Raw genomic sequence first — 19,638 nt, 5'->3', positions numbered from 1 at the left:
CGTGACAAAACTTTTATAACAATCATGGCTTTTAAACATTTTGTTTTTAAATTCTTGATGTGCGGTACGAAGGTCAGCTTGTTGTCCAAGATTAAGCCTAAGAATTTATGTTCGGCTTTGACGGACAGACGTTGCCCGTTCAGTTCAATGTCGGGTTCTGAGTGCATGCCTCTCTTTCGAGAGAACAAGACACACGTGCTTTTTTGTGGGTTAAGTCGACATCCATTTTCATCTGCACATTTGGAGACCTTGTTTAAGCCCAGCTGAACCTGCCGCTCACACATTGCCAAGTTGCATGACTTGAAGCCAAGCTGAACGTCGTCGACATATGTACAATAGAACATATTGGGGGGGATGGACAAGTGCACAGAATTCATTTTGATAATAAAAAGTGTGCAACGAAGCACACCACCTTGTGGCACGCCTGTTTCCTGGACAAATGTTTGGGAGAGAACACTGCCCACACGGACACGGAATGTCCGGTTTGACAGGTAACTTTCGATTATATGAAACATTCTTCCGCGCACACCAAGGTGGGACAGGTTTCTAGAATTCCAAAACGCCATGTTGTATCATAAGCCTTTTCGATATTGAGGAACACAGAGAGAAAATACTGTTTATGGACGAAGGCGTCTCTGATCTGTGCCTCGATACGAACAAGGTGGTCTGTGGTGGATCTACTATCTCGAAACCCGCACTGAAATGGGTCGAGCAAATTGTTTGTTTCAAGGATATGTACAAGTCGGCAGTTTAGCATTTTTTCGAAGACTTTGCACAAGCAGCTTGTAAGTGCAATAGGTCTATAGCTTGAAGCTAAAGAAGGGTCCTTGCCCTCTTTCAAAATGGGAATAATAATAGCCTCTTTCCAGGAGGTAGGGATAGTGCCAGAAAACCAGATAGCATTGTATAAACAAAGTAAGGTTTTTCGTGTTTCGGCTGGTAGGTTTTTTAACATTTCATACACCACACGGTCAGAATCTGGGGCAGAAGTACTGCAGGAGTTTAGAGATGTTCGGAGCTCAGCTAGACTGAAAGCTTGGTTATACGCCTCGTATCTAGTGGAATTTTGTTCGAGTTCCTGCTTTTCTATTCTTGTTCTGTATTTTTGGAAAGTGTCGGTATAGTGGGACGAGCTGGATATCCGTTCAAAGTGTGCACCGAGGAGGTTTGCCTGATCTTTCAAGGTATCACCCTGAGTGTTTACGAGTGGAAGTGTGTGTACTTGTTTTCCTGCTATCCTACCGACCATGTTCCAGACTTTAGCCTCCTGTGTGTATGAATTGATCCCCGACAAAAACTTCTGCCAGCTTTCTCTTCTGGCCTGCCGACGCGTTCTCCTGCCCTGAGACTTTATTTTCTTAAAGCTCTCAAGGTTTTCCGCTGTCGGCGAGTTTCGCAGCAACCTCCATGCCCTGTTCTGTTCCTTTCGCGCATTACGACACTCTGTGTTCCACCATGGGACGTGTCGCTTGCCGGGCTGTCCAGATGTTTGTGGGATGCATTTGGCTGCTGCGTTAATAAGGAGAGCTGTGAAGTACTGCACAGCTTCATCTATGCTTAGTCCACATATGTCAGTCCAACATAACTGAGCATTGTTATGAAACTGTTCCCAGTCGCCTTTGTGTATAAGCCATTTGGAAACTCGTGGAGGACATTCGTATGATGTTTGTGTACTCAAAACAACAGGAAAGTGGTCACTTCCGTAGGGATTATTTAGAACTTTCCATTGAAGTAATGGTACAAGTGAAGGAGATGCGGTGCTGAGATCTATGGAAGAGTAGGTTTTGTTGGCAAGGTTATAATATGTTGCCTCTTTCCTATTCAACAGACAGGCACCGGAGGACAAAAGGAGCTGTTCAATGAGACGACCTCGTGCATCGCAGCGAGAATCACCCCATAGACTGCTATGAGCATTCAGGTCACCAAGGACCAGATAAGGTTCGGGTAGTTGGTCTATTAAGGACTCGAATTCTAGTTTTCCAAGACGGTGTTGAGGGGGTATGTACAGAGAGCAGATGGTGACGAGCTTGTTGAAAGAAATTGCTCGAACAGCCACTGCCTCTAGTGTTGTTTGCAGTGGTAAATGTGTGCATGCTACTTTTTGATTAACAATAATGGCTACATCGCCGGATGATGCCGCAGCATCATCTCTATCCTTTCGGAAGAGAACATACCGACGCAAAAGATTCGTGTTTTTAGATTTTAAATGAGTTTCCTGTACACACAGCACTTTCGGCGAATGTTTGCAAAAGAGCTCTTGAACATCATCGAGGTTTCTAAGGAGTCCTCTGACGTTCCAATGTATTATTTGTGTTGCCATATTGGAGGTAACGTAGTGCTGTGTGTAAGGAAAATAGGTGTGTCTGCTTCTTAAGCTAAGCGTTAAGACTCAAAGAACAGGGCCGTCGCCAGGCCCCGTTATTGGCTTTTTATTTCTTTTGGCGCGCTCCAGGGAGCTACGCCGATCTTTCTGCACCAGGGGTACCGTGGTGTCCATTGCCTCCTCAGAGGCACTGCGTGCCCGCATTTGCGAGCTGATGTTTTGGGCTTGGGACCTCGCCTGGTGAGACGAGGCCTTCATATCGGCCGACCCTGGGGTCTCCTTCACCTCGGGGGGCGAAACCTTCGGTCCTCTTGGGCTAGAGGTCGAAGGAACCTCCTTTGGTGCTGGGATACCCTGGCCGCTGCAAGAGCTTGCAGCGGCCTTGGTTGTCGCCGTGGGGACGAGTGGCAGGGCAGCCTTGGCTGTTCCCGCCGTGGGTGGGGGCATTGGCGACCGTCTGGGCACACTGTGCCTGGCATGGGCAGTTGCCGCAGGCCGTTGTAGTGCTGCCCCCTGTTGCACTACATCGGCAAGCGATGGTTTGTTTGTGAAAATACCAGATACTTGTTGACGGGCTTCTCGGAAAGTAATGTTTTGTGTGATTTTGATTGTAACAATTTCTTTTTCCTTTTTCCATGTTGGACAGGTTCGGGAGTATGCGGGATGGGCACCATCGCAGTTTGCGCAGTGGGCCCCATCCTCCACCTTACACTCGTCCGTAGCGTGTCCTGTGGTGGCACACTTTCCGCAGGTGAGTTGGCCGCGGCAACTCTGAGAGCCGTGACCAAAACGCTGGCATTTGAAGCAACGTCGTGGATTGGGAATGTAGGGTCTCACATTCAACTTCAAGTATCCTGTTTCGAGATGTTCAGGCAGGGTACTGGTGCAAAATGTCACACTTATGTGTTTTGTTGGGATTTCCTTCTTATCACGCCTAATTTTGATTCTTTGTACTTGTGTCACCTGCTGGTCCTTCCAGCCCTCGAGGAGCTCACCTTCAGTCAGGTCAAGCAAGTCTTGATCAGATACAACGCCTCGGGAAGTGTTGAGTGAGCGGTGTGGTGTAATTGAGATAGGTACGTTTCCAAACGATTCTAGTTTTGAGAGGTTTTTATACTGGCTCTGACTTTTTACCTCGAGGAGGAGATCCCCACTGGCCATTCTTGTAGCCTGGTAACCTGGTCCAAGTGTAGTGGTGAGGCATTTGGAAACAACGAAAGGCGAAATAGTTCTGGCGTTCTTTTCAGCGGTTTCACAATGGATTACATGGTAGCGAGGAAAGGTTTCTTTCGGTTTGCTTAAATAATTGCAAAAGTCTTCGGTGCGCCCTCTCTTTGAGAGAGGACGATCGTGCAATGAAGGGAGAGAAGAAAAAGCCATAAACTAAATATGAGTTCGGCAGCCATGGAGCCCAACACGGGGACGTGACAAGTCCTAAATTTATATGAGGCATGTCAACGTCAGCTGTACACAGCCGCTATAACCAAATATATTGTGCCCAAGACAGAGCACGTACACAAGGTTAACCCTTGTCGCCAGGAAAAATCGGAAGTAAATGGAAGAGAGAAGAAGACAGGATAGATTTAAAGACGAGAAAAGACTAAGATGTAGAGAGAGAGAGAAATAGGAAAAGGCGACTACCGATTTCCCCTGGGTGGGTCAGCCCAGGGGTGCCGTCTACGTGAAGCCGGGGCCAAAGGGGTGTGTTGCCTCTGCCGGGGGGCCTTAAAAGTCCAATCACCCAGCATTGGCTCAACCCCCAGGATCCCCTTTTCCCCGGACACGGCAAAGCCACGCACGGCTAGGCGTGGGAGGGAGTAGAAACTCCCCCGTTAGCTCAGGTCCGTGGTGTCGCTACACACCAAACGCCTACTTGCGCAGGCGCCCCTGCGGGGTTGCAACAAAACTTGAAGTCGTGTGCGCCTCTTGTGGCACCGTCGATAAATTATGGACATCACCCCGCAAAAAGGACACGCAGGCCTTCGATGTAAATGTCCGCGCCATAATGGCTATAAAGCAAATAGGCAAGGGGCAAACAGCTCTTAATGACTTTTGGGCTGCCATGAACGTCTCTTACAGAGGTCTTCACCACAAGACGTTTCAAAAGCACTTGAAAGAGACGTTAAGGAAGCCAGAGGCCACAGCTTTGGAGAAGTTTTATGCTGATTCTGCCACAGCAGTGATCAAAACATATAAAGAAATGGACCCCAGCTTCTGCAAGGACATCACCGTAGTGTACGATGGCACATGGCATAAGCGAATCACACATCACACATCGGAGTGGGATCGGTAATTGACTTCTTTACAGGTCTCATCTTGGATGCTGTAGTTCTTTCAAACCACTGCCTTGGATGCCAAACAGAGCCCAAACCTGGAGATGCAGCATACGAAAGCTGGCAGAAGCACCACAATTGCCAGAAAAACACAGACGCAAAATTGGGAAGCATGAAAGTGGAGGCAGGCTTGACTCTCTTTGGGCGGTCTGTATCCAAGCATGGCCTGCGGTACACCACTCTTGTGTCCGACGGAGACAGCCGTACCTTCGCTGCCCTCACAGAAGAGAATGTGTACGGGCTAGTGCCAATTGTAAAAGAAGAATGTCTGAACCATGTTCAGAAAAGGATTGGAAGTGCTCTTCGAAACATTGCGCAGAAAAGTGATAAGCCACTGAGTGGGAAGGGGAAGCTGACTAAAGCCCTCATTGAAATGCTGACAGGATATTATGGTTGGGCCCTGAGAAACAATTCAACTGACCTGACAGCCATGCAGCATGCAGTGATGGCAACATATTACCACGTCACATCGACTGACCAGGACCCTCACCACGAACTTTGCCCAGAGGGGGCTCAATCATGGTGCCGCCATAGAGCTGCAGAGGCAAAGCGTGAGCCACAGCCAAAACATAAACACAGCCTACCGGACTATGTCGCTGCAGCTATGCTGCCCATCTACGAAAGACTGTCACAAAAGTCGCTTCTTCAGCGCTGCCTGGGAGCGAAGACGCAAAATGCATCAGAATCATTCCACTCCATTCTGTGGTCTCTGGTGCCGAAGGAACAACACTCATCCTTGATCGCGGTAGAAACAGCACTGCATGAAGCAGTGCTGCGCTACAATGCCGGCTGCTGCAAAGCAACCCAAGTGATATCAGACTCCATTGGACTTCAACCAGGTCATCTGGCCATCCAACGAGCTCGTGAAAAAGACGCTTTACGCCTAAAAAAGAACTCTAAAAGTCACCAAGAGAAGATGGAGGCCAGGCAAAAGAAGAAAAGAGTGCGCCAGGACACTTCTAGCTACTGTGCTGGAGCTTTTTGAAGAAAACACGTGTTTTGAACTTCCTCGGCCTGTTTTCTCAGAACGGATTTTTTTGCTAGTTGTGGTGCTGAGGAAAGCAAGAACTCGAAAACCGTTCATCAGATTTGTGTGACGTTTTTTTTATTCTGTTCCTGAATGACCTTGCAAGGGCAAAACAAGCTCCTTTATTTGAAAATTGGTGCTCTTAATTTATAATAAACAATTATTTTTGATGAATCTGGTCATTACTGGTTACATCAAATTCAAAGTTGCGTGAAAATTTTGGGGGGGGGGAATTAAAAAAAACGGCTTTGTAGCGCCCTGGGATAGCTATCAAGGAATGACCACAATGAATTTCAGCTTTCTATTATTTCCTGAGATTTCTCACGACTCTTCCTCAGGCACCCATGTGAAGCACCCAGTTAAACCTCAATAACTCTGGAACTAAGAAACACAGCTTCTTGAAACTTAGCAGTTGTGCTAGTTTTATTGTAGTGAACAACCCCTGAAAATTTCATCCAGATATCTTAAAAAATAAAAAAGTTCGGTCTCCAGGGTAGCCTCCTTAAGCCAAGTCAAGCCGGTTTTAAGCGGCTATTGGGTGGACTGAGCGTTTTGGCCCTCAAAAGGGTCGTGCTTCCGGTGGCAGCAGACGCGGCTGAAAATATAACAAAAACGTTTTTTCCCGCGTCTTCCGAACGCTCCCGCTGTAACGACACGCGACACCAAGACTGCCATTGGCTATCGCCATGCTGTCAGAGCCATTCCAGCAGTTTCGTATCCGCTCACATCGCATCGCCACTTAGGACAGCGTTGTTTTCTGCTCTACGTTTTGCGCGATGAATGACGAGAATAACCGTAACTTTCGCCTCCAGAAGTACTGGACGGCGTTCCAGTACAAGGGAAAGCGAAAACAGAAGCGAGGAAAAGCCACGAGCGCGGCAGACGCTGCAAGCCCCCTACGCCAGCGGTACGGCAGCAAGCCTCCCAGCACAGCACAGGCAAGCGCGTCTGATTTTATCAGCGACGCTCGTGAGCGCCTCGGAGAGGAAGTTGGCAGCGTTCCAAGATGAAGAGATTGCCGACAGCAGGATTGGCACAGGTGTCGTTATCTGTAAAATTGAAGCGCTGACCCGGCTCGTGAGCAGTGCCACGTGTGGAACGTGTGGGAAATGCAAACTTGTGGTGGTGGAGGTTGCAAGCAAGCGCAAGGGCCTTGCTTCCTTTCTAGAGCTCCGTTGCACAATTGGAGCATGCCCAGCAGCAGCAGTTTCAGGTGTGTATTCGTCGGAACGCACTGATGCCAATGGCTGTTAAGGGTCTGATGCGGAGCGGTGTCGTGGAAGCCCTCGCGATAGTTTCGCCATCAATGTGAAAGTAGTGCTTGCTGCGCGTTCGATTGGTGTCGGACACGACCAGCTGACAAGGTTTTGTGGCATTCTTGGCTTACCAAAGCCACTTCACCATAAGACATTTTACAACATTGTCAAGAAAGTGCACACTGCTGCCACCAAAGCAGCCTCGGACAACACAGCAGAAGCAAGACAAATAACTGCACTACAAACTGATCGGACTGACGTTGCTGTCATGTTTGATGGGGCTTGGCAGAAGCGCGGGCACAAGAGCCACAATGGTGTTGGCACTGCAATTTCGTTGGACACTGGCCTCTGCCTGGACTACGAAGTGTTGGCAAACTACTGCCAAGGCTGTAGCAGCCACAAAGTCCTTGACAACGAAGAGGAAGAAGTATGGCAGGCCTTTCATTCTCCTGTGTGTGAAAAAAAAAAATGTGGACTGCACATCACATGCCATGGAAACACAAGCTGCACTACGCATCTGGAGCGGGACACAGTCCTATAACATGTAGTTCACCACATTTCTGAGCAACGGCGAAAGCAAGGCATATGCTGCAGTTTGTGAAGCACACATATATGGGCCGAAGACAGTGACGAAAAAAGACTGCACGAACCATGTTGCCAAACGTCTTGGTACTGCACTTAGAAAGCTGAAAACACCACTGCCCCATGGGCAGAAGCTCAGTGACAAGACCATTCAAAGGCTGCAGAACTATTATGACATCGCAATAACCAGCAACCGGGGCAGCGTAAGAGGCATGTTCTGTGCAATCTGGGCCTCGTATTTCCATTTGTGCTCCAGCAATGAGGCAAGCAGTCACAAGCTCTGCCCCGATGGGAAAGGGTCATGGTGCAGGCAAAAGAGCCCTAGCTCTGGGAGAACCTGCTCCTGAACACACCCCCTCCTGACCAAAGCGCAAGGCAAAGCACTGCTAACAATTTATGAACGTTTAACAGATGCCGAACTGCTTGCCCGCTGTTTGCAAAGGAAGACACAAAACGCCGCTGAATCCTTGAATGGCAAGATTTGGATGTTGTGTCCGAAGAGTCGTTTCGCATCACGTACTGCAATGGAGACTGCCACCGCCATTGCAGTGCTGTGGTTCAACAGGGGCCACTCCAGCTTCGAAAAAGTGCTTGAAGAACTGGGAGTACTTCCTTCGAAGCAGCTGGTCAGACTCAGCCTGGAAAGTGATCAGAAAAGAATCCGGAAGATGTCTGTGAACCTGACTGCTAAGCCAAGTCCCATCGCCGCAGCCAGGTGAAACGAGCCCGTTCCGAGGACTCTGTTCGCAAGAACCCTGAAGGCAAAACTTATGCATCAGGCATGTTCTAGTGTTCCAAGTCTAGTAATAGACATGTTGAAGTACATTTACACAAAGTTTGATTTAATTTCAGCAAGAATTTTGGCATTCAATGTACAAATAAACTTTCATTTGAGTTTTTCTCAAATTGGTGTTTTCGCCCATTTTTGAAGTTTGTGCGCACAATTTTTACCTCTTCTACTTGGATCCCAATGAAATTTTGCACAGATGTTCCTTGGGGTGCATAGAGTGCGGAAATCTTGTTTATATGTCTAGTCTCACAACATATTTATTATAGTTCGAAAACAGAATGCCAACAAACAAAAAAGAATGACACCCTAATTTTCATTAATTTTTTGTGAATAAGAAAATGCAGATAAAACGAATTCACCTAGATTTTAGCATTTTGTGGCTTGTAACGAACTAACGAGTATGTTTTAAAATGCTCTGGCATATCAATTACTAAAGAAATTGTGTGCACAAGAAAGGTGTTAATTGTACACTTTAATACAACTTAAAAATCCAACTACTATAGCTATGAAAAACTGATTACATATATCATAACAGGAGCTCAATTTACACCAACTGTGCAAATTTCAGCGCTCTATCTAACTTCATATTAATATTTTTTTTTCGAGGAGCAGAAGTAGCAGCCATTTCAAGCTTGAGTTCTTTAAAACAAATCCCTGATATAATGGTACTTAAAGCCAGTATACTTTAGCATGTATTTGTGTGATCCCTCTTTGTTTTTTACAAAATTGAGGCACCTGGGCCAACAAAGAAGCTACGAAGGGACGCCCAGAAAAAGTCTGAGCAAGAATGCTTTCAGAAACAGTGCCTAGCAGCACTCACGGGGCCCTGCAGCAGATGCTGCAGGCTTTTGAAATGTAAATTGAGCTCTTGAAAGACCAGGTGGAGCGAAATGAAGAGCCTGCTACAGATGCTTCATGCAGCAATAACTTGTAGCAACCTAATGCCAGCATTTGCATGTGCAAGACACAGCCCTATGAAGCACTGCAGTAGAAAGTGCGGGAACTGTACACCCTCAACAAAAACTGCAGAAAAGCTTGCTTCGAAAAACTTTTTCAGCTAGTGAGTGCTTTTTATATTTATATCATGCTCTATTTGTCCCCACTAATTTTTATATTACTCAACTTTTGGCAAACAAAATGTATGAGTAATGAGAGAACATTACAACAATGTCGGCACAGCTTTGCAATGTAGTTGTTTGCATATTGTTGCAGCTTACGTGGCTGAACCACTGACATGATGGCTTGTGACATGCTGCTAAAACAATTTCACAACGTGGCTCTGGCTGCATAAGTGCACTGTCATAAAATGAGGACCTAATATTTCTGGTGGAGTGAGTGGTGCTCACTTAATGCAATGAGTGCTGGTTGGTTTACTGAAAAGGATACCTCTGCTGCCGTTTAGCACTCATTCATTGTCTTGCTTCTTCTCTCGTACAATTTTATATGCATCAATTTACCAATGTATTGTACAAACCACGCAGCCACTTTACTGAAATTCTTTGCATATTTTTTTCTCTATGTTTTGATACATTCACATAGAGAATTGATAGAGAGGTGACAGGTGCACCTCTCTATCAGGGGGATGGGGCAAAGTTATTTTTCAAAATTAGGAAAAACATGGTGAAATTCTAAAATCAGGGCGCTGGATCCCTCACCTGACCAGTTGTGGAGCTTGGTGGGTTGCACATAAAACCACACAGCTTTCTGATGAATGATGTCACAAGACGACAGGAAGATAGAGGAAAACCAGTCCCTACCTCTACAGATTGCCCAAGCTTACTGGGATCAGAGCCTACCACAGGCTATGGATATGAATTGCCGAGATCGGCCATGTCTGGACCAGATGGTGAGCCAGAAAATCACTAAAATACCTAGCGATATCACACTGTGGAGTTGGGCGGACCCACTCTCACCTTTTCTTTTGACATGGACAACCGGAGAGAAACAACAGGCCAAAAAACACAAAACTTGGCTTGGAGCATGCGCAATACACAACGTGCGAATCGACCACCAAGTTAGAGCTGGAGTGGTCGGTGTGGATATGACAGAAAAGTACTGCGCGATAGCCGAGGTGTTGAGCAAGCCAACTGGTGACTTTCAGGTCAACAGATTTTTCGAGTTCCCGGCCATGCTGGACACCAAGGCTATATCGCAGCTCGTTGAGGCGGTCAGAACATCAGCTGGCTCCCCAATGACGAAGCTGCGTACCTTAGATGCATGTTGTTGAGTGAGGTCATGGTCGATGGAGCCAAGATGATGAGGATGACACACCTGGCCTCCCAGTTTGCACTCGATACATACATAACAAAAGTGGAAGACATATGGGTGCGTACGGCGACCAGGCGGCCAACGGGTCAGTCACGGCTGTCCACCTGTCATACTTCGCAGCACTGATGACAATGAAAGCAACGTACCCGGGGAGGAGCAGATTCTGCACAGACACCTGGGGTAGCCAGACGGCTGTGGTCCCTGTCAAGATGGAGTACAGCGGCTCTCGTGCAATGTTACCTTACATGCCGAGTTTTGTCACCACAACATACTGGACCCAGAGAGTGGGTTACAACGTAACCGTGAAGGATATGGGGGTCGCTGGCCCCCGCGTTTTCCAAGTTGACTGCTTGCCCAGGGCTGGGCAGGCACTCGTCGGTGGGCCAGAGAATGTGTTGCTGGTGGTGATAGGCGTTGAGGTACACCCGGGCGACAGTGTCAAGTTTGCACTCGGAGGTGGAAAGACGGTTGATGTGCTCTGCAGGTCCACAAAGATGGGACCATCCCCCGATCCAACATTACGCGAGGAAGTCGTGGATGCTTGGATGGGTGGAGTCGAGAAAAAGGGCGCATCGTCTAGATGCGAGAGAGATGCATATGAGGCACTGACGATGCTCAACACGATGGTCGGCACCCAGGGTGTCTTTGATGTGGCATTGAACCTTGCCACCGAGTTGTCGAGAGTGTTCTTCCTTGGTGGTGGCGTAGCGGATGGTGGACAGGACAGCTACGGACTGTCTTGTGTGGGTGACAGCATGGCAACTGGGAAGCACTTTGGTAAAGGAAGACCTATGGTCAAAAAGTACGCCTTCGACGATGAAGGTGCGGTTGGGAACCAGCTCGAGTGAATCAGCTTCTACTTCCTATCACCAGCTGGGATGTTGTGTGAGGGGACGGTGTCAACTAGTGGCTACATGGAGGGCAAATGACCCCACATCAGCGGCTACACGTGTGATGCCTTCTTGGCTGCCGTCAGTGAATCAGATTAAAAGCTGCGCATTGCGCGCGCCATCAAGTTGGTGGCACCTGGGGTGCCATCAATCAGGCCCAGGCATGAATGTGCCCTATCGTATTGGCTGAGTGGCAATGCCACCTTGTTGGCTGGTGCTACTTGGGGTGCATATCTATCATTTGGCCTGGATTGGGCAATGCTCAACAGCTTGCTGACACCTTCATCCGATCTCACCACCTCCCTTAAGTCGCTGGTCCTACTTGTCACCAATAGGCAGATGACCAACTGCATTGTGTCAAAGAGAGGGCTGTACAAGGAGGGCAAACACTGGACAGGTTACTCAGAGGTGACCAAAAACGTGTCCACAGATGGGGTCGAGAGGAAGTTGCTCAATGTGCAGGGCCCATGTTCATCATCAGAGTCGTGATGAGCAAGCTTTGTTTGCGGCTGGACAGGCCACCATCGAAGCAGTCATACTATGACTTCGATGAGGATGAGGACTCCGCTCCTGATGGGGTCATCATGAAGGGGTCATCATAATGGGGTCATCATGATGCGTTTCTCTTCAATGATACAGTGGCATCCTCTGCAGCCTTTTATGGTGGAAGTTAAACTTCGTGGCCCTAGTATGGTCCGTTGAAGGCGATGCCCACTTGCAGCTACACTGTGGCCAGGCGAGTTCTTCTACAAGCATGGTCACATTATTTGTGCATCAAATATGTCACAACTAGATGTCTACAGCCTGGCAGATGGAAGCCCCAGCTGCGCCAATCCGTTCGAAATGACTGACCCAGTTGCGTCCGCCAAGTGAGTGATTTTTTCATAAGTTGCCTCTTGATAAAGTAGAACTTGGATACTGTAACCAGTGTAACTGATCATAATGTTGCCTCTTGATAAAGTAGAACTTATACTGCAACCAGTGTAACTGATCATAATGAGGGTGCAGTCGTACTGGTGTCCACATTTATTGATCGGTTGATATTCCTTATACTATGCGATGGCGTAGTGGTTAGAGCATCCGCCCCGCATGCAAGAGGTCCGTGGTTCAAATCCCGGTGCCGCGCAGTTCCCAACCGGATTTAAGTGATTGTTCTGGCTCGGTAGTCATCTACTTGTCGGGGAACATAGACAACCATGTTGGCGAATATTGTTGCTCCCGCATGTAGCGAGGTGCACACTGTAATTACATTATTGCATGCAAAGTAATCACTGGTTTCTCTAATTTATGGGGAGTTGTGCCTAGTTTACGGACCAACTGTGAGGAGTGAAGCATGTGTTCATCAGTATCAACACTGTGCTGATACTTCTGAAATGGCTGCACAAATGTGTATGAAAAAGAGCAGAGTGCCACGCCAAGCATCCAGACCAGCCAAACTGTTCAAGTGGACTGGATATTGCCATAGATTGACTACGAACAGTTAGTGGTATGTCAGACAAAGTGCCCCTTGTTGGCCTCACTACAATTTGCACAACTGTAGCCGATATGCCCAGATATCACAAAGCTTGTTAAAGCTGGGTTTAAAAAATGCTTATTGACCAACTCAAACACCAAAGGACATCAAGTGGACGAGCGTTTTTGGACTGCTACCAATAAGACAGGTATTATTTGTTTTCCCACACTGTTGTACAGATGATGAGGCTTGATAGTGTACACAATCACAGAAACAACATAGTGGTGCCACCACTCCTTTTCACAAAAACCGAAAAATTTAAGCAATTAGCTTACTGCAGTTAGAAAATGATGGCTGCCATTTTCCAAGTAAGAAAGCGCATATTTAGTGTTTAATTTGATAAAATGTGGACCACAGTTAGAGCTGACGTATACTGTAAAACACTTACCAGAGTAAAAAGTATGATAAACATTGATGATGTCAAAAATTCTCATCCGGAATCGACGTCCACAGTCAGAACCAATGGCAAAATCGAATATTTTTGTTGGGAACACTGCTTGCATGCGCTACTGTCCTGAGCCAGCACCATGAGATTATTTCCTCTTCCTTCACTTGGAAACAGTGGCTTGGAGTACAAATTGAAGACAGTGAGAAATTCAAGATCACCATTTGCAAGAGGTTCAATCACGAGGTGGCTATTTCTTATGTATATTTACTAAAGAAGCTACTGCAAGGATACGAAAAGTGCTAAGCAGTTAGCAGTGGTTCTATAGAAAAGTAAAGTTGATTTTCACTAAATTATGCCCACCAATAAAAACTTTACTAATGAATAATTACTTGTTTAGAACCAAATGACTTACTTTTTGGATGACCCTCAAAGTCTTTATACGCTACATTAACATATGAATAGACGATTCTTTTTGTGCCAATGGTGCATGGTCCTCAAAGACACTGCTCAAACTATGGACGATGACAAAAGCTGAATTCACATTTTCATTCTTCACTATTGCTCAACTATCTAGTTCGCCCTTAACATGGGTATCATACAAAACTAGTCCTTTTGGCTAAGTATTTCACAGCAATATCAAGGAAATAGCTGTTACTACACATTCAAATCATCAACATGTACAAACACTGGCCAACTCTGATTATACCTACAGAGTGCACTCAGACATTGTTCTGTTCAAAATAAACATATCTTAAAAGTCTTTGTCATGCACCACGTCTTTTACACAAAACAAATATTATTGCAGTAAAAGGTCATTATTTGAGCTCGGTTATTTCAAAGCGCACAGCCCTGTGTATATCTATAGGAAAAATTGCTCAATAATTTGAACACATTGGTGTCTTCAGCAGTTAATTCAAACTGGGAGCCCCTTGTTTTCGATGCTACTCGCAGAAGTCTATCCAGAGTGATCACAATATTTTGCGAAATCACACCAAACCCAATTTACTAGAGGTGGGAAACAACTGAACAGCAGCATTTCTAAGCAGATGAGATTATGAATGCTGAACTGGAGCACTTGGGCAAGCTACGAATGATGATCATGGAGTCACAGTGGAAGAAATGCAAGCGATTGCAAATCACTGATTACTTTTCATTTTAATTGCGTTAACTCTGTCATGTCAAAAACATGTATTGAAGCATAAATATTGACATACGTTTCAAGATTAAGGCCCACTGCTTGCGTGCATGTCAGTGCTTGTTTTTGGCGTATCACCACCATCAGCCTGATTACACCCACTGCCAGGCAAGGGCGCCTCACATGATCCGCCAGTCAACCTGGTCTTGTGCTTCCTGCTGCCACGTTATGCCTGCAAACGTTTTCATCTCATCGGCCCCCGTAACTTTGTCTTCCCTTTGTGCATTTGCTTTCTCTGGGAACCAGGTCAGTTGCCCTTAATGACCAGCGGTTATGTTGCCTACACGCTACTTGCACGGCCCATGTCCATTTCTTCTCTTTGATTTTAGCTATGTTATTCTTAACATTCCCTTAAGATAAGGATGATAAAGAAAATTTTTTCGTGTGAAATTTCTCCTTAACATATTTATTTATGTTATTGCAAGAGGCAATATTCCACGCAGTCATAAAGTGTTTGTAAAATTGCTGGTTTGTGCCCCTGAGTACATCAGAAACCATAACTAATATTTCCCAGGGGTTTCTTCTTTTCGATTTTAGCTAAAGAGCAACAGTTTTATTGCCTGAAGATAAGGATTGAAACTTTTTTTAGAGCAAAATTTCTCCTTTATATGTTTGTATGTCTTGTGTTATTGCAAGAGTCAATATTCCATGTATTCCATGTAGGCAACGTAGCGCTCTGGCGGAGCACTGCGAGAAGCACGACCATAAAATTGACTTAGACGGCGCTTCTGTTATTGAAACAGAACGGAATTTGGGAAAGAGGCTCTTGCTCGAGTCTTGGCACATTCAGCATACGCCTGCCAACGTGAACCGCTCGCTGGGATCATTGCCTTCGGTGTACGTTCACGGTCTCCGAAACGTGGTGGAAAGGGAAAGCCGGAGCCGTGGTGAGAGAACACGACGCGACGACACTTCCATGACCAAGACAGTCACCCCCTGAGGAAGGGACCGAGTCGGTCTCGAAACGTCGGACTCTATTTGAACTGTGGCTGGAGCAATTTCAATTTTCTAAACCTTTCTACCCAACCAGACAGATTGCTGTCAAAATGTTTACGTTTAAGGCATTACGCAGTGACTTCGGTCAGGAAGCAGCGCTCCTCGCGAAGCGGTACGTGAACGTGGCACGCAGCGTCACGACCTACCGCAACCATCTCGACTTCACGAGGACCTGTCGGGAGAGGAACGTGATACCACGAAGCCTTCAGCTCAAGCGCCTGGTGCACACGGCGGAGGGCAACAAGATCATCGCACAAGCTGAACGGCGGCTACTAAACGCCCGAATCCATGAGTGCCACAGCGTCATCAAGAAGAGGGAATTAGACCTGTTCTTTCTACGGCGGCAACTTCAACATCGACTGCCCGACATCTTTCCGTCACTGGAGGAGTTCGCACGAAATGTGGCTGCAACAACTGCGCAGAAACAACAAGCGACCCACAATAGTAAGCTTGCGACGCTTCAAGGAGAAAAACACCACTACAGTCCTGACAACGAGAATTTCGTCGTCAATCTGTCCTCCAAACAACTCTCCCCGACAGAGCACAGCGTGCTGGCAAAGGGACACAACTTCAACACGACCACGACACGCCCGTCACTGCTGAAGATCATCGCGGCTACGGAGGAAGGCATAAGGCGATTCGACAGCAGCATTCGGGAGAACGTGCGTCTCAAGGCTATCGGCGTACTATCAAAAATAGGAAAGCGCCATGAGCACAACCTGTCGAGAGAGGAGTGTAAGGCGATCCATGCGCTACGAAATGATGATAAGGTTGTCATCCTCCCGGCCGACAAAGGGAACGCAATGGTCCTGCTCGACAGGGAGGCATACAACGACAAAGTGCGAGACCTGCTGGACAGTCCGGCCTACGAAAAGCTGACGAAGGACCCCACACCAAGTGTCCAAAGGGAAATGAACAAGCTCCTGGCGGATATCTTTAAAGCGCACCCAAAGGCGAGAAACACATACCTCCAGCTCATCTGCTGGAACGGCTCTGCACCAGGATTTTACGGGCTTCCCAAGACCCACAAGCCCACAGTTCCGCTCCGTCCTATCGTAGATTTTACAACATCTCCACTCCGGGCGCTGTCCAAGTATCTCCACCGGACTCTCGCGCCGCTCGTGGGGCAAACACCGACCCACATACGCGACGCCAGCCACTTCTTGGAGCGCATGAGAGGTGTGACCATGAGCAGCGATGAGTGCTTCGTCTCGTTCGACGTCGTGTCCCTGTTCACCAGTGTGCCCGTAACACTAGCGGTGTCTAGCGCACGAGCAGCGTTGAACCAAGACGAGCTCTTGGATGAAAGAACCTGCCTGGGCATCGACGAACTGTGTCGCCTACTGGAATACTGCCTCAAGGGGACGTATTTCAGCGTCAACGGGAGCTTCTACAGACAAGCCAGCGGGACCGCGATGGGAGCGGCGATTTCCGTTACGGCTGCGAACCTCACAATGGAACACATAGAAGAGACGGCACTGGGCTCCTTCATTGACAGGCCGAAAGTATTTGTGAGGTACGTGGATGACTGTTTTTGCATAATAAAGAAGGCAGCAGTAGACAGCTTCCTCGAACATCTAAACTCCATCGACCAAGCGATACAGTTCACGGTGGAACGAGAGCGAGACGGGGCGCTTCCGTTTCTCGATGTTTTAGACAGACGACAGGGCGAGCGCATGACCTTTTCGGTGTATAGAAAGCCAACTCACACCGGCAGGTATTTGCATTTTACGTCCTGTCATCCAACTGCCCATAAAGCTTCAGTGGTTTCGGCACTCCTTTCACGTGCACGAGTAATCTGCACGTCGGAGGGTGAGAAGAAGAAAGAAGAAAAGAGGATTGTCGCCGAGCTACGAGGGAATGGCTACACAGAAGCGTTCATCCGCCGGGCGTCACGCCGTTTGTCGAGACGACAACCACCGCACCGCGGAAAGACACCTGCAAGCGACACACCGCCCGACCCCCTTTCCGCCCTGGCCACACCACCGCACACGAGAAAAACGAAGGCGCCAAACAACCGCGTCGCCATTCCATATGTGCCGGGCATAAGTGAACAGCTCTCGAGAGTCTTGGGAAAAGCCGGGGTCACGGTAATCCATAAACCTGTTTCGACGCTCGCCCGCTTGCTACCGCGGCCGAAAGACCGACCTCCGAGGGAGCTACACCCGGGCGTTGTCTACAAAGTGTCGTGTTCTGGGTGTCCAGCCTGCTACATAGGCGAGAGCAAGTGTTTCCCGGAAAGAATGCGCCAACACAAGAACGACGTCAGGAAGATGGAAGTGCAACGTAGCGCTCTGGCGGAGCACTGCGAGAAGCACGACCATAAAATTGACTTAGACGGCGCTTCTGTTATTGAAACAGAACGGAATTTGGGAAAGAGGCTCTTGCTCGAGTCTTGGCACATTCAGCATACGCCTGCCAACGTGAACCGCTCGCTGGGATCATTGCCTTCGGTGTACGTTCACGGTCTCCGAAACGTGGTGGAAAGGGAAAGCCGGAGCCGTGGTGAGAGAACACGACGCGACGACACTTCCATGACCAAGACAGTCACCCCCTGAGGAAGGGACCGAGTCGGTCTCGAAACGTCGGACTCTATTTGAACTGTGGCTGGAGCAATTTCAATTTTCTAAACCTTTCTACCCAGCCAGACAGATTGCTGTCAAAATGTTTACGTTTAAGGCATTGATTAAGCATTTGTATGTTTCGTGTTATTGCTAGAGGCAATACTCCATGCAGTCATAAAGTGTATATAAAATTGCTGATTTGCGCCCCTGAGTACACCAGAAACTAACCAATAGTTCCTAAGGGCTTTTTTCTTTTCCATTTTAGCTATGTTATTCTTAAGAGCAAAAGTTTCATTGCCTTTAGCTAAGGATTCAAAAGAAACTTTTTTTAGAGCGGAATTTCTCTCTAACATGTCTGTATGTTTTGTTATTGCAAGAGGCAATATTTCATGGAGGCATTTATTAAGTGTTTGTATGTTTTGTGCTATTGCACAATATTCCATGCAGGCATAAAGTGTTTATAAAATTGCTGCTTTGTGCCCCTGAGTACATCAGAAACCCTAATATTTTCCAGGGGTTTCTTCTTTCTGATTTTAGCTATGTTATTCTTAAGAGTAAAAGTTTCATTGCCTTAAGATAAGGATTAAAAAGAGACTTTTTTTAGAGCAAAATATCTCCTTAACCTGTTTGTGTGTTTGTGTTATTGCAAGAGGCAATATTCCATTCAGTCATGAAGTGCTGGTTTGTGTCCCTGTGTGTATCGGAAACCCCAACTAATACTTTGCAGGGGTACAATTACCCTGAGGTGCTCCCAAACATTTCTGAAACTTCGTGCTTGATTTTTTTTTTTTTTTGAAATATTGTTGCAGGTTTCATGCAAGTTTGCAGTAAGTGCAGCTGGCTTCAGTGCTGTGTCACACACTCGTCAATGCAGTGTGGCTGCGCTGAACTGCATGGCTATATGTTTTTCGGCATGGCTATGTCACTGACAAAGTGAGTTCATGCAGTCATTCTGATGAACATGTTCCTGATGGTACTCAGCGTGACACTCGTTACGATTTGCAAGATGCAGATTGTCAAGATTAGCTTCTTCATTGAGTTTCCTAGTTGTAATAGCTGGCTTACAACAGTGAAAGCGTGTGGAACCCTCTTTTGGTTTGTAACCTCCAGTAATTTTATAAGCTGCCGTATTTCACTATAAAAAAAGTTATATTTCACCATTTAGGCCTTGTGTCACATGCTCGAACATTACTTCGTATAGGTTGTTGGGCTCAGCCAGTTTTTATACCCTGGAGCACTTGTTTGCCTGGTGCTTTTTTGTCTGTGAATAATTAAATTTTGTGGTTTTATGTACTGAGATTAGATTGTGCTTCCGTCAAGGAAAGCCCCAGCGTGGACTTGGAATAGTCTTGCTTTTTTGTATCAAGTTTTTTTTTGCCTTTCGCCGCTTTCGTGAACAAGAAATAATACGCTCTTTACCTTCTCATTCACTATTTTACATTATCATGCTAACCGATTATGTATTGCGCCCATTTGTGAAATAGGGCGCCCATTTGTGAAATAGCTGAAGAAG

At 47.0% G+C, this 19,638-nt stretch overlaps 1 pseudogene; it reads left to right on the top strand.

Annotated features, from left to right (window-relative positions):
• The first annotated feature begins 7,430 nt into the window (after positions 1–7,430).
• Positions 7,431–8,311, top strand: LOC142803495 (uncharacterized; annotated as a pseudogene).
• Positions 8,312–19,638: the final 11,327 nt, after the last annotated feature.

Source organism: Rhipicephalus microplus, chromosome 3 (assembly GCF_043290135.1).
Source record: "Rhipicephalus microplus isolate Deutch F79 chromosome 3, USDA_Rmic, whole genome shotgun sequence".
NCBI lineage: Eukaryota > Metazoa > Arthropoda > Arachnida > Ixodida > Ixodidae > Rhipicephalus > Rhipicephalus microplus.
The sequence above is the reverse complement of the archived record's forward strand: the minus strand, read 5'-3'. Positions and strand labels throughout refer to the sequence as shown.